Below are 15766 nucleotides of genomic sequence, written 5' to 3'. Positions count from 1 at the left end.
GACACATGGTTATTTTAGGGATATAACATTAAAACTTCAATTGCATTGTATGTGTACCCTATCATTGAATTATGAAACACTTAGTAGGCCTTGAATACTGCTAAACGTGTACAACTTAAGCAAATATTGATAATCAGTAGTGCAGTTTCGTGCGGATGTAATTTTCAAGTTTCCGATTTTAAGGTTTAGCGATGAAAAAATCAATTCTTTCGCGGATTTTTTCCTTTATTTCGATAAAGTAACTCTTAAGTGACACCTTCGTGGAAAATAACAGGTAAGTTTATTTATGCGTGAATAAGTACAAACGTTTAAAAAATATGTGTACTGGTGGGGCAAGACGGACAGTCTTGATTAATTCTATTGATTCATCCTTTTTATGAATGTCTCGCCCGCAGAAACGAAATTAAAGCAGTCAAACGTGAAGAACCTTCAAGTTAGTTGAAGTCTCACATGCAGTAGACTGCAGGATGTACGTTAATGTGCCCGTTAATTTATGACAACGGCAAAAACGATATTAGAAAATACATCATTTGCTTCAACTCTAAATCGAACCACAAAACGTCATTTTTCACCTCGAATTGAACATATATATTAAGAAGAACCACAATCCATTCTAAACATACGCAAGAAACAATAAATTTTAATATTTTGCATTGTGATCATCCTTTCTGCAGCATGTCCGTCTTACCCCCACCATATGTCCGTTTCACCCGCAGTCTGGAAAAATTGCAGATATTTCTTCGTTTTCCAGTTCTTTAAAAAATGCTAGTTATTGATTTTTGTAATATAATTCCTCTGGGCACTCCAAAGCCAATATATGGAGCTACAACATAGAATATTACATGTTGACAAAAACATGCTCTTACTATGTTATATTTCAGTATATGCTTAATATGTCCGTCTTACCTCCAGTTCCCCTACAAACTTAGAATCATTTGTGCTAAAACATGCTCCGACAGATATGATTCAGATTTAGCGTAGGAGTTCATTGAAGAATTACAAATTTTTCTAATTTGGTTCTGCGGTATTCAATTTTTCTCATACATTCTCGTGCCACCCTAATAAATACTACGTGTATTCAGAATATTGAAATATATTAGACTATATGGTCGGTGTTAAGTCAGACCTGACTAAGTGATATTGTATTGATTTCGAGAAACACGAGTTTAAATTTTGAATCGCGGCATCCTATACATTATAAATTGAAATTAATTTCCGCTATAATTCTTGCTTATTGTAACATATTTCAAATCAGTTGAAAGCCGAATGTAGCTGACGAAATTCTTTATCCAGCACTATGATTATCTCATTTTTTAAGGTTCTGCGAGTTAGTCCGGTCTGATTTGACAACGACCGTATGTGAAACAAATCTTTTAAAAAAAGTTATTCTAATCTTACAGTAATTGATAAACCTCTTCTGCTGTGTATGAACAATAAAATTCAAATTCTTTTCAAAGTAGTCTCTAAAATCTAGTTTTATTGAAAACTGGCTTTAAGAAAATTTCTTGGATATTGATTTGTATCTCGATATATTGCATTTATGTAGCCTTCATATTTTCCACGAATTTTTTTTTTAAAGTCGACTTTCATCCACCCCCCCAGCCAAATTTCTGGCTACGCTACTGTGTCCAACCAATGAATTCGATTCGCTAGTTGGACCGAAAATGTATCTGCTCACATCTCTAATTAATGTCATTTTGATTGTCAAAGTAAATTTCACACGAGATTTTGACATTAAGATGCTCTTTAGTTGGGCAATGGTCCAACTAGCGGAAGTCCAACTAAAAAGCGGTCCAGTTGAAAGTGACCAACCAGCGAATCACGACTGTAGTAATTGAGCCACTACGGATAAGATGATAGTTATCGGTTTCATGTTCAGGGATCAATAATCAGAACAAATTGACTCAATCGATCGTTCCCCATTTAATTTGGTGGTTTGCGTCTTGCAAGGATCTCATCTTTTTCACGATTGGAAAATAAAAGAAAAGCGTCACGAAACTGGTAGGCAAATGAAAAACAATCACATCACAAAATAATAAAAGGGCTTGATTAATCCCTCTAGAAGGAAAGCTGAACCCATCTAATACAGACTATAGATCTTTACTATATTGGGTTAAATGCAACAGAATATCGTTCAAATCGCTTTTTTTTAAATTTTGCGAAAATTGTCTCATAGATCTAGTAGGATACAAAGTAATAAGACAATTGTGAGACGTTTTCCCAAATGTTGTTGCCTTTTTCATATAAAGAAAGGCTATGCAATCACTCCAAAAATCGATTTTCCAACTGAGGCCCGGAGGGCCGAGTGTCATATCCCATTCGATTCAGTTCGTCGAGATCGCAAAATGTCTGTGTGTATGTATGTGTGTGTCAAATAATGTCACTCAATTTTCTCAGAGATGGCTAAACCGATTTGCACAAACTAAGTTCAAATGAACGGTAAAATGCTCCCATAAGACGCTATTGAATTTTTAGTTGATCGGACTTCCGGTTCCGGAGTTACGGGTTGAAGAGTGTGGTCACACAGCAAATTCCCATATAAACTGGTAACCCTATGATGTCCGAATGATGTAATACATATTCAAATACGCTCAACATTACTTGGATTTGCGAGTCTAGATCACTAATAACCAATTAAAGTAGTTTTGATCACATTGGTCACCTATGACGGATCTTGATGCCCCCTGGGAACTCGTCAAGTTCCCGAGTTAATGTCACACCTATTTTCCAGCGAACTCTTAACCGATGTTTACAGACTTGATTTCAAATGAAAAATATAATACTCCCATTAATTGCTATTGAATTTCATTCAGTTCTGACCTTTGGCTCCGGAATTATATGTTCGTTATTGCGGTCACATAGAAATTTCTCATACAATGAACATGAAACAATGGATTTTCAGTTTCCGTCTTAATTCATTCGTTTCATTTTTTTAAATTTATTTCAACTGACGTACAACATATATTACAAAGTCGCAATTTTTGCCATCAGAAATCCAATTGAAATATCATATTGAAAAACCAAAATAATATCGCATTTAAATAAAACAAAAACATGTTTCAATTTTTTTGCGCTTTTTAACGAAACTTTTTCGGTAGAATTTAAAATTGCTGCAATTCAAAATTTTCAATAATATTTTAATTTTAATTCTACTTCAAAATAAATTTTTGTTGAAATAATATTTGTCGGAATTATAGCTTCTGTTCAAAATCCGGGCCCCTCTAGAACTCCGGGCCCGGGGGGAATCACACCCTCCCATCTCGGCGGGCCTGAATTGTAGTCTTACAGTTAACATTTATGAATTGTATGCGTTTCTTTGCAATGTATAAATCGCGACAAATATATGATTACGGTTTAAAAGCCAACTATCAAAATTCTCTTTGAAAGGAAATTCCAGACAAACCGTTACTGGCTAAAAACAGTTCATAACAGTTAATAAAAGAGAAAACTTTTCTCTTCTCGGCTACCACAACTATAGTTGATGTTTAATCACAGACTAACAGACATAACACTCAAAAACAAAGCTTCGCCCGCTTTAACGATCATTTTAAATATATTTGTAGTTGGGACTGTGGCCACATTTGAAATTATGACGCCACTGACATATGAACAAGCATATGGGGGATAGACCACTAGTGAAACATTGTTCCCAAACCTGAGGGGTAACCCACCAGTAAATGAGTGTTTGGGACTGTGAATAAAAGGTGGAGCTAGTGTTCTGGGAAAATCGTCGGATCGATTTTTTTAGGGAATTCCCTTATAGTGTTATGTCTGTTAGTCTGTGGTTTAATGGTCAACTGTGGTGTGGCGACGAAACCGTGTTATTCCGATTTCACGACGATGATTGTCCTCTCATTGTAACCGATAATCGTTTGCAGATGCTACTGTACTGTTTCAGACAGGACATAAATTTGATTGTCATTTCGTTGACGTCTGCCTCTATCGTCGGGCTTATGTTGAAATCAATTTCGTATCGGATATTAAACCATAAGTGACGGGCGGAACAAAACGATAATCACTATTTAACGAATGATAAAATGTATATTGCTTGCGGTACCTTCCAATCAGTACGTCAATACAACCTTACCGGTATAGTGTTTATACATCGGCTGCTGTGATGCATCAATTTGGTAGCAGGCGCAGATGCAGTATGGTAAAAGAACGGACGCTACAGTTTGTCGTGTCCACGACCCTTTGGACACGGGTACTTTTTATTTGGCATGTCTGTTCTGTCTAGTACCCAAAACAGTATATATTATATAAAGCACCCACCTTTCCGCACGTCGGAGAACAGCACAAAGCGCACAAGTTAATTTACAGCTTCCGATTGCCTTTGACCGGACAACAGTCCGTCGGTGTAGGTCGACGGTTACCGCCTTTGGGCGCGGTTGCCGAATAAAAAAAGATAAAGCTTTGTCCGCAGCATGAATATTCTATTGTCTGTTTAAATTTGTCAAGCTTCATTTCGCACCTTTTGTCGCATTATTGTCTCTTTTGCGGAAGGTATTCCACCTTGGATGAGCGGCTAAGCACGATTAAGCTTTAGGAGAATGATGGATAGGAATCGACCGTGCAAAGAACAGGAATAGCCGACTCGTGCTATGCGATTAGCTATGGGTTAGCGATGGCAGCATATAATAATGGGATGGGCGTGCTTACAATTATGTCTCAATTCTTGCGAATAGCAGATGTGTGGATAATTCCTCAGAAAAATGTATGTCCATGGTTATATCGGTTTATTTATTCTGTTTAACGTGATTTAGCACGAACTATTCCCAACTATGTAGCAGTCAAACCATTTTAAGTATTATTTCGAAATATGTACTAGTAGGACGGGCCTGATGAATAGATCGTCATCTAGGTCATCGTATTTCGCTGTTTTTATTAGTATTAACTACAAGCGCCACTAATAATTGAGTGCGGGACATTATCCAGTGTGACCTAACTTTCCCAACACTTCTGTTAAAAGTGTGAGGTCTCATAAGCCGTTCGTCGTATGTTCGAGCCTTGTTTACTAAGAACTGACTACGACGTGTACTGAAACTGAAGGTTGAATTCCGCAATGGAATGTAATGGCACCATGGCTTTGCTTTATTTTTCGTGACTATTTCAAGGATTGTAGAACTCATCGGTGAAAAGGTTTTCTAACAATAACTTTATGCATGTTTTCAAATTTCATACTAATTGACATACAAAATGGTAATTTTATTACAGAATAAGATTCTAAGTAACATTTTAAATCAAAATTCATTTAACAAAAAATTTCCAAAATGTGATAGTTGTCGAGATGTTTGGAGTTTTGCTCCAACAAAAACAATTGATTCGTATAATTATGCCTATTTTATAATTTATTCGCGTTACCCCATCATAAAATGTCAACAATCTAATGTTCATCATTTTAAAGACACAAAGGAAACTATTTCAGTGTATTTGGATCACGGAGAAGCTTTCAATGAAATTAATATTGCATAATTCCAAGCAATTGGCTCCCTAGCCATAAGACAAGATTTCGTTTTCGCTTTCTCGTCAGCAAACCTGAGAGTCTATACTTGAAACCCGAAACATCACTCGGGACAAGTCAGTTGCTTTAAACGTTCACATGTGTCGTGTGAACTGTTTGGAATTTTTGTGTGTGTCTAACTAGTGCTAATTTGGGAACATCGTCTAACTTGACACCCAGTTGTTGATAGTATACTACATTTTCTTAATTAAAAACCTGTTTAATCCACCTAGAGGTGCAATTGTGTCTTTCTCATTTCCCCAAACTATGATTTAATAGCTGGTTCGTACAATATAACATTATGGAAATGTCTTTCATTCTTATTACACTTGGTAAGAGCACCTTTTTGCATTCATCGCGGTATCGGTTTGAATCGGAGTTTTCTATGTGATCGCACTCCACAACCCGTAACTCCGGAGCCGGATGTCGGACGGAGATGGAATTTAATATCAGTTTCCGGGGACGCAACACCTTTTATTTGAGACTAAGTTGATCAAATCGGTCTAGCCATTTTCGAGAAATCAATATAACCGTTATTCTGAATTTGGATGCTTCCGGATCCGTCGATGGTGGCCAGTGTGGCCAAAGAGACTTTGAATGACTGTTGGTGACCTAGATCTACAAATTCAACAGTTGTGTTTACATTTTGGAAAAAAATTCACCTTTTTACATTCATCGCAGAATTCGTTAGAATCGGGATTTGCTGCGTGATCGTACGTATCACCCTGTAATTCAGGAACAAGAACTCGGATCCACACAAAATTCAACAGCAGCTGATGGACCTTTCATTTAAAATCAAGTTTGCCAAAATCGGTTCAGAAAATTCCGAGAAACCGATGTGGACAAATCAACAAATTTTGTTTTGTTAGCATACTCTACAACTCGTAATCCGGAACAAGATGTCCGTTGAAAATGAAATTCAATAGCAACCTATGGGAATATTATACCTTTCATTTGAATCTTAGTTTGTAAAAATCGGTTCAGCCATCTCCGAGAAACCGATGTGGACATTTTGTTAACAAATCCGTAAGTTTGCGAAAATCGGTTCAGCCATCTCTGAGAAAATTGTGTGAGTTTAAATGACACACACACACATACATTCACTGATTGCCCATCAAACATTCTTTGAATATATTGTCCACTATCGATGATTCCGGAAATCCGGAGTTCCGGGCATATTCCACAATTAAAGTCACATCGGTTCTTCGGTGATGACTGAACCGATTTTCTCAAACCAAGTCTCAAATGGAAGGCAAAATATGCAGTTGAATATTGCGTCGCCGCCCCTAGACCCTCCTCCCACCGCCTTGCCCTTACACCTCCCTCCTTCATCACTCCCCTCCACTTGGACCACCCTCACGCCAGCATTTCCTTCATCCACCCCGTATACCGAAATAAGATGAAGGATTTTTGACGCATCCTCCACTCCCACTCTACTAACCCCCCATTCCCTCCACTTTCAAACCCATTCCACCAACATTTTAAAATATAATCACATGAAGATAACATTGAACTCATGCTGATTAAGCTCATTAAATATTACTCTTTTGCCTTTCTCATGTAGAAAGGTTATGCAATTGCTCCAAAAACCGACTTTCTAACCGAGGCCCGGAGGGCTGAGTCGAGTTCGCCGAGATCGCAAAATATCTGTGTGTATGTATGTGTGTATGTATGTATGTATGTAAGTATATATGTATGTAAGTATATATGTATGTATGTATGTATGTATGTATGTATGTATGTATGTATGTATGTATGTATGTATGTATGTATGTATGCATGTATGTATGTATGTATGTATGTATGTATGTATGTATGTGTGTATGTATGTATGTATGTATGTATGTATGTATGTATGTTTTTTTTTTTTTTTTTTTTTTTTTTGAGAGCAGTAAAAAATTTTTTAGAAAAACCCTGAGTGAGGAAAAATGTACAAAAACCCCATTGTCAGGGAACGGGTTTGGGCTGCCATCACCCGACCCGCTAAAAACCACTGCTCTTGCCCAGAACCTGATTCCTCCCCGGCACTACCTTACGGCATTACTTCGGGGAGGGGTTTTTATGTGCATAGCACGCACTCTAATTCAACTACTTCCTAGTTCGTTTCTTCCGTAGGGTGACAGCCCCACTCCTCTACACACCACCAATTCTCTACCATCCACACAGACTGGCAAGCTCTGCATGGCAGTCGGAAAGCTGGCTGTGAGTCGAGGCTTAGTACTCCTCCCCTACGAGTACAGTCTGAGCGGCAAACTTCTGACTGTCTAATTCACCGAGCCCTGCGGCTCGCTTGTGCCGGTTAGCACCGCAACTCCCTTCTCGCACCATTCAACGCCGTTTACTCTTTGAGCACCAGACTTGTTCGCGAACTACTCGGTCTAGTCCCCGACGATGGACCTAGCCTACTCCGACGGAGAATTCCCCGGCGAGAGAAGTTCTCCCGAAACCGAGCCAACCAACCAGATGTCGAGGTCAGTTCGGCGATTCCGGTGGAGCAGAGCGTCCGGTTCGCTGATGCCCCGACGACCTGCGACTGGTGGTATTTCGTCGCGGTCTACTCAGTCTAGTCCCCGGCGGTGGATCTAGCTTACGCCGACGGAGAGTTCCCCGGCGAAGGAGGCTCCCCCGGTACCGATTCTTCTTTTGTTTTAGCACCACAATTTCATGAGCTCTTTGGCTTCCTCTCGTTCCGTTTCGCCCGATCTACTCGATCTAGTCCCCGGCGGTGGATCTAGCCTACTCAACGGGCCATACAGTAGGTGCTGAGGTCTATCCGGCGATTCCGGTTGGAGCGTAACTTCCGGTTCACCGGCGCCCCAACGACCCACTGCTAGCTCTGCGACGCGGTCTACTCGGTCCAATCCCCGGCGGTGGATATAGCCTACTCACGAGCTACCCGGAAGGATGTCGAGGTCGGTTCAGCGATTCCGGTGAAGCTTGACGTCCGGTTCCCAGGCGCCCCGACGACCCAACTCGGTGCTACATCACGCACTACTCAACTGGTCCCCGGCGGTGGACCTAGTCTACACAGTTGGAGAGTTCCCCGGCGGCGGAATTTCTCTCGAAACCCGATTTGCGGTTTCTTGTTGGTCTCTACGCCACTTCCTCTGCAACTCGGAGAGTATGCTCGAGACCACTCTGTTGACAGCGTCCCAGGTATGTTCGTCACGGCACATCTCTTCGACGATATTGTCCGCTGTCATACCAGGTATACCCCTACGAACTTCTTCGAATCTAGGGCATTCGAAGACCACGTGTTCCGGTGTCTCCTGCACGGTCGCACAACCCGGGCAAAGGGGTGACGAAGCATGTCCAAACCGATGCAAGTACTTCCGGAAGCATCCGTGCCCGGACAAAAACTGCGTCAAATGGAAGTTCACCTCTCCATGCTTCCTATGTACCCAGGCCGATACATTTGGGATGAGTCGGTGGGTCCACCTTCCTTTCTCCGCGTTGTCCCACTCCTGTTGCCATTTAGCCAACGAGTCCGCTCGAACCTGTCTCCTAGCGTTACGTGCATTTCTCCGCTGATAGCATTCCACGTCCTCCGCCAGGGTAATGCAGATGGGGATCATCCCGGCGATAACGCATACTGCCTCCGACGATATTGTTCTGTAGGCACTCGCGACTCGTACGGCCATCAGTCGGAATGTCCTGTTTAGCTTTTCACGGTTCCGCTTGGTTTTCAGCGCAGCACTCCAGGCAGGAACCCCATATCGGAGTATCGATGACGAAACAGTAGATAGCAGACGTCTCGTGCTGCTTCTCGGACCGCCGACGTTTGGCATGATTCTCGCTATTGCGTTCGTTGCCTTCGCCGACTTTCCACAGGCGTAATCAACGTGGTTGTTGAAGCTCAACCGGTCGTCGATTATAACTCCCAATTGCTTCAATGCACGTTTCGATGCAATCACGTGCCCTCCGACGTCGATCTGCATCCGTTGGACCGATCTGCAGTTACTGACCAACAACACCTCCGTCTTGTGGTGAGCTATTTGCAGCTTAACCCCGTTCATCCAGCTCTCGATCGCGTCTATTGTCTCCGTCACCGACACCTCCACTTCTTCAAGTGTCTCACCCATCACCGTTAGTGACACGTCGTCCGCGAAACCTACGATTTTCACTTTCCTAGGCAGCTGCAGCGTTAACACCCCATCGTACATCCCGTTCCAAAGGGTTGGACCGAGAATGGAGCCCTGAGGAACGCCCGCTGTGACACGCAATGACTTCTGTCCTTCGCTCGTCTCGTACAGTAGCACTCTGCTCTGAAAGTAGCTCTTCAGGATCTGGCACAGATAGTCGGGAACCCTCATTCTATGCAGCGCTGCAGCGATGGCTTCCCAGCTGGCACTGTTGAACGCGTTCTTCACATCTATCGTGACCACAGCGCAGTATCGATCTCCTCTTCGCTTCTGTTTAGATGACTTCTCGGCACTCTCGAGCACTATCCGAATTGCATCCACTGTCGATGCTCCTTTGCGGAAACCAAACTGCATCTTGGACAGTCCGCGCTCACCTTCCGTGAATTTCGTCAACCTGTTAAGAATGATCCTTTCCAGGAGTTTTCCGAGTGTATCCAGCAGGCATATGGGTCTGTACGAGGTCGGGTCGCCAGGTGGCTTCCCTGGCTTCGGCAGCAACACCAGCTTCTGGACCTTCCACATTTCGGGGAAGTTGCCTTCATTTAGGCACTTCTGCATCACTATCCTGAACATGTCCGGATATGCCAGGATCGCAGCTTTCAGTACCACGTTTGGTATTCCATCCGGACCAGGGGCTTTCTTTGGTTTTAGGCGCTTCGATGCTTCTACTAGCTCGTCGTTAGTCACTTACCGATCCATGTTTGTTCCTTCTTCCTCGCCGTGCGGTGACGGTGGCCATATAGTCGGATCGTGCTTCGGGAAAAGACCCTCGACGATTATCTTCAGCTTGCTCGGACACATTTCGACTGGCGTCGTTGGACCCTTCATTTTCGCCATCACGACTCGGTATGCGTCACCCCAGGGATTGGCGTCTACTTCTCGGCATAGCTCCTTGTGGCACTCTGACTTGCTAAGTCTGATCTCCCGTTTTAGAGCGGCCCTAGCTTCCCGAAACGATGCCTTATGCTCTTCTCTATCTGGTTCCGACCTTGCTCTTTGGGCCCGCCTTCTGGCTCTGAGACAAGCAGCGCGTAACGTACTAAGCGTCTCGTTCCACCAGTAAGCTGGACGCCGTTTGTTGCGTGGTTCCAGTTTTCGCGGCATTGTGGCGTCACAAGCCGCCACAATCCTTCTTGTTAGGTCAGCCGCATCCACGTTCTCGGTCCCGCCGTTCGGCCGAAGTGCCTCAACAAAGAGGTCTTTGTTGAAGGCTTTCGTCTTCCACTTTCGTTCGCCGGTCACCCTTCTCTGTACTGCCGCGGGGTTCCGTTGGCCGATACGGTAGCGAATCTCCTGGTGGTCACTATGCGTATACGTTTCGCATACTCTCCAATTCATGTTCGCCGTCAATGAGGGACTACAGAATGTGACGTCTATGATGGACTCCCTCCCGTCTCTCCGAAATGTACTAACAGAGCCTTCATTGCACAATCGTACGTCTAACTTCGCTAGAGCTTCCTGCAGGATACACCCTCTTGTGTTGGTTACTCTACTGCCCCATTCCACAGCCCAGGCGTTGAAGTCACCACCAATGACTACCGGCTTCCGATCGATCAACTGCTCGGTTAACTGCTCCAGCATTAGGCTGAACTGCTCTACTGTCCACCTTGGGGGAGCGTAACAGCTACATACGAAGATGCCGTTGATTTTGGCTATCACGAAACCCTCATAGGAACGTTCTACCACTTCTTGGATAGGGAATCTTCCCATTACTTGTATCGCTGCGGTTCCTGATCTATCCGCCACCCAGTTACCGTTATTAGGGGGGACTTGATAAGGCTCTGCGATCAAAGCGACATCGCACATAGTTTCTGTCGTAGACTGCCACAACAGTTGCTGTGCGGTATCACAGTGATTCAGGTTTATCTGGGTCATCTCCATCACCGTTGGCCTGCAGTCGCCTTCTTGTACGCTGGGCATTTAAAGCCACCCGTCTGATGGTCGTTTCCTTCCGCTGGGGTGCAAAGCAAGCACTTCGGCCTCTGCGTGCAGTCTCTCGCAAGATGGCCCGTCTCTCCGCATTTCCAGCACATCCCGGATCTGTCCGGGCCTTTGCAAGCCCCTGCTAAATGTCCAAAGCCTAAACATTTGAAGCATTTCTCTGCTTGTTTGTTTACTCGTGGGGCGGCTCTCAGTAGGCATCTCGACCATCCAACTGTAACCTTACCTACCTCCAGTGCCTTGTCTGCAGCGGTTACCGGTAAACGTATCATCGCTATCTGCGTTCCTCCGTATCCCTTCCTTAACCGGATCGTCATGTGCACCTCGCCCAGTTTGCACTGCTGCTTCATAGCACCTCTCAGCTCGTCTTCCGTCGTTATTTCGTCGAGGTCTTTGCACACGATTACCATCTCCGGGCTTAAGGCTTTAACTTCTGCCTTTCCGCCCATTGATTTAGTTATAGTCTCCTGCAAGGCAGAGCTACTAGTCGTAGTATTCTTCTTAAGCTCGAGGAGCATCTCATTTTTTTGGGTACGCCTGACTCTTAACACGTTTTCCCCCAAATCTTTCAGCTCCGGGTCCTCTCTGACCTTTTTGAGCAGTGCTGCGTACGTAGTCTCGTCATTTGCTTTGACGAGCACGGCTTCTCCCTTAGGCGCCTTCTGACGAGCCGAGGGTTCTGATTTCCTCTTCTGCTCCCCTTTTCGCTCCTCCTTCTTTTTTTGCTGTTTCCTGCGTTTCTCCTTCCGACCTACAACGGTGCTCCAGCTTTCACCCTGTAAGGTGGCGTCCTTTTCTTCGGCAGCAACAGCATCCTCGAGCGTCTGCCTCTTTGACCCGCCTGGTCTTTCTTCTCCTGGTGAGGATCTTGTCCTCTTTGGAGTTATGGGAACTGGCGTGTTCTCCACTCCAATCTGCCTCTCCTTACCCTGTTTCGGAGGGGCTAGGAGGATAGTGGCCTTAGCCGACGCGGATGCTCGCTCAGCTGAATCTGCCCTCTGCGTTGCCGTATCGTACTCTTTCACGGCAGACAGTAGCGCCTTCCGGATTTTGATGACCATCTCCTTAATGTCTTTGTGGACATTGTGTATGTATGTATGTATGTATGTATGTATGTATGTATGTATGTATGTATGTATGTATGTATGTATGTATGTATGTATGTATGTATGTATGTATGTATGTATGTATGTATGTATGTATGTATGTATGTATGTATGTATGTATGTATGTATGTATGTATGTATGTATGTATGTGTATGTACGGATTTGTTAACAAAATGTACACATCGGTTTCTCGGAGATGGCTGAACCAATTTTTACAAACTAAGATTCAAATGAAAGGTATAATTCCCATAGGTTGCTATTGAATTTCATTTTCAACCGACATCTTGTTCCGGATTACGAGTTGAAGAGTATGGTTACAAAACAAAATTTGTTGATTTGTCCACATCGGTTTCTTGGAATTTTCTGAACCGATTTTGACAAAACTTGATTTTAAATGAAAGGTCCATCAGCTGCTGTTGAATTTTGTGTGGATCCGAGTTCTTGTTCCTGAATTACAGGGTGATACGTACGATCACGCAGCAAATGCCGATTCTAACGAATTCTGCGATGAATGTAAAAAGGTGAATTTTTTTCCAAAATGTAAACACAACTGTTGAATTTGTAGATCTAGGTCACCAACAGTCATTCAAAGTCTCGTTGGCCACACTGGCCACCATCGACGGATCGGGAAGCATCCAAATTCAGAATATCGGTTATATTAATTGCTCAAAAATAGCTATACCGATTTGATCAACTTAGTCTCAAATAAAAGGTGTTGCGTCCCCGGAAACTGATATTAAATTCCATCTCCATCCGACTTCCGGCTCCGGAGTTACGGGTTGTGGAGTGCGATCACATAGAAAACTCCGATTCAAACCGATACCGCGATGAATGCAAAAAGGTGCTCTTATACTTACCAAGTGTAATAAGAATGAAAGGCATTTCCATAATGTTATATTGTACGAACCAGCTATTAAATCATAGTTTGGAGAAATGAGAAAGGCACAATTGCACCTCTAGGTGGATTAAAACAGGTTTTTAAAAATAGGGGATTATGATAACAAAACCCTACCCTCGACTTGACGACTGACGTTTCAATATAGGGGCAAATTTTCCAAATTTCGGAAAAACAGAAGGTAGAGTTTTGGAATGTCAGTAACTTTCATTGTACTGAACGAAATTACACAATGTTTACACCAATCAGTCTTCTGCAGTACAGGTCAAACTCGATTACCCGGGGCTTCGATTTTCCGGGGTGAATGGTTGGTTTATTATTATATTACTCTTATATTAGAAAAAATAAATAAAGTAAGTAAGCTGGGGGACGTCTGTTTTTTTGGCTCCAGTTTAATTTATGTTTTGCCTTTCTCATATAAAGAAAGGCTATGCAATCACTGTAAAAATCGACTTTGTATGTGTGTGTGTCATTTAAACTCACACAATTTTCTCAGAGATGGCTAATCGATTTTCGCAAACTTAGTTTCATCTGAAAGGTATAACGCTCCCATAAGCTGCTATTGAATTTTTAGTTGATATGACTTCCGGTTCCGGAGTCGCAACTTGACGGGTTGAAGAGTGTGGTCACACAGCAAATTCCCATATAAACTGGTACCACCATGATGTTCAAATGATGTAAAACATATTAAAATTGATGTAACATTACTCTAGTTTGCGGGTCTGGATCACTAATGATCAATCAAAGCAGCTTTGACCACATTGGCCACCTATGACGGTTCATGACGCCCCCGGGGAACCCGCCAAGTTCCTAAGCTAATATCACACCCATTCCCCAACGAATTCTCTACGCATTTTTACAAACTTGATTTCAAATGAAAGATACAGTAATACCATTGACTGCTGCTGAATTTCATTCGGTTTTGACTCTTGCTTCCGGAGTTACAGGGGTGTTAGTAAGCATACACTGGAATTTCCCATATAAATCGGTACAATCGTAATACCTCAGAGGCTAAAAACTATTGAAATGGTCACCAAATTACTTCTAATTGCAGATTAAGATCACTGATTGCCAATCAAACATTCTTTGAATATATTGTCCACTATTAACGATTCCGGAATTTTGGGCATATTCCACAATTAAAGTCACTTCGGTGATGACTGAACCGATTTTCTCAAACCAAGTCTCAAATGGAAGGCAAAATATGCAGTTGAGTATTGCGTCGCCGCCCCTCCTCCCCCCGCCTTGCCCTTACACCTCCCTCCTTCATCAGTCCCCTCCCCTTGGACCACCCTCACGCCAGCATTTCCTTCATCCACCCCGTATACCGAAATAAGATGAAGGATTTCTGACGCATCCTCCACTCCCACTCTACTAACCCCCCATTCCCTCCACTTTCAAACCCATTCCACCAACATTTCAAAATATAATCAAATGAAGATAACATTGAACTCATGCTGATTAAGCTAATTAAATATTATTATTTTGCCTTTTTCATATAGAAAGGTTATGCAATTGCTCCAAAACTGACTTTCTAACCGAGGCCCGGAGGGCCGAGTCTCATATAACATTCGACTCAGTTCGCCGAGATCGCAAAATATCTGTGTGTATGTATGTGTGTATGTATGTATGTAATATGTATGTATGTATGTAGGTATATATGTATGTATGTATGTATGTATGTATGTATGTATGTATGTATGTATGTATGTATGTATGTATGTATGTATGTATGTATGTATGTATGTATGTATGTATGTATGTATGTATGTATGTATGTATGTATGTATGTATGTATGTATGTATGTATGTATGTATGTATGTATGTATGTATGTGTGTATGTATGTATGTATGTATGTGTGTATGTGCGGATTTGTTAACAAAATGTCCTCATCGGTTTCTCGGAGATGGCTGAACTGTTGAATTTGTAGATCTAGGTCACCAACAGTCATGCAAAGTCTCTTTGGCCACACTGGCCACCATCGACGGATCCGGAAGCATCCAAATTCAGAATAACGGTTATATTGGTTTCTCGAAAATGGCTAGACCGATTTGATCAACTTAGTCTCAAATGAAAGGTTTTGCGTCCCCGGAAACTGATATTAAATTCCATCTCCATCCGACTTCCGGCTCCGGAGTTACGGGTTGTGGAGTGCGATCACATAGAAAACTCCGATTCA

Source organism: Topomyia yanbarensis, chromosome 3, assembly GCF_030247195.1.
Source record: "Topomyia yanbarensis strain Yona2022 chromosome 3, ASM3024719v1, whole genome shotgun sequence".
Taxonomy (NCBI): domain Eukaryota; kingdom Metazoa; phylum Arthropoda; class Insecta; order Diptera; family Culicidae; genus Topomyia; species Topomyia yanbarensis.
The sequence above is the reverse complement of the archived record's forward strand: the minus strand, read 5'-3'. Positions refer to the sequence as shown.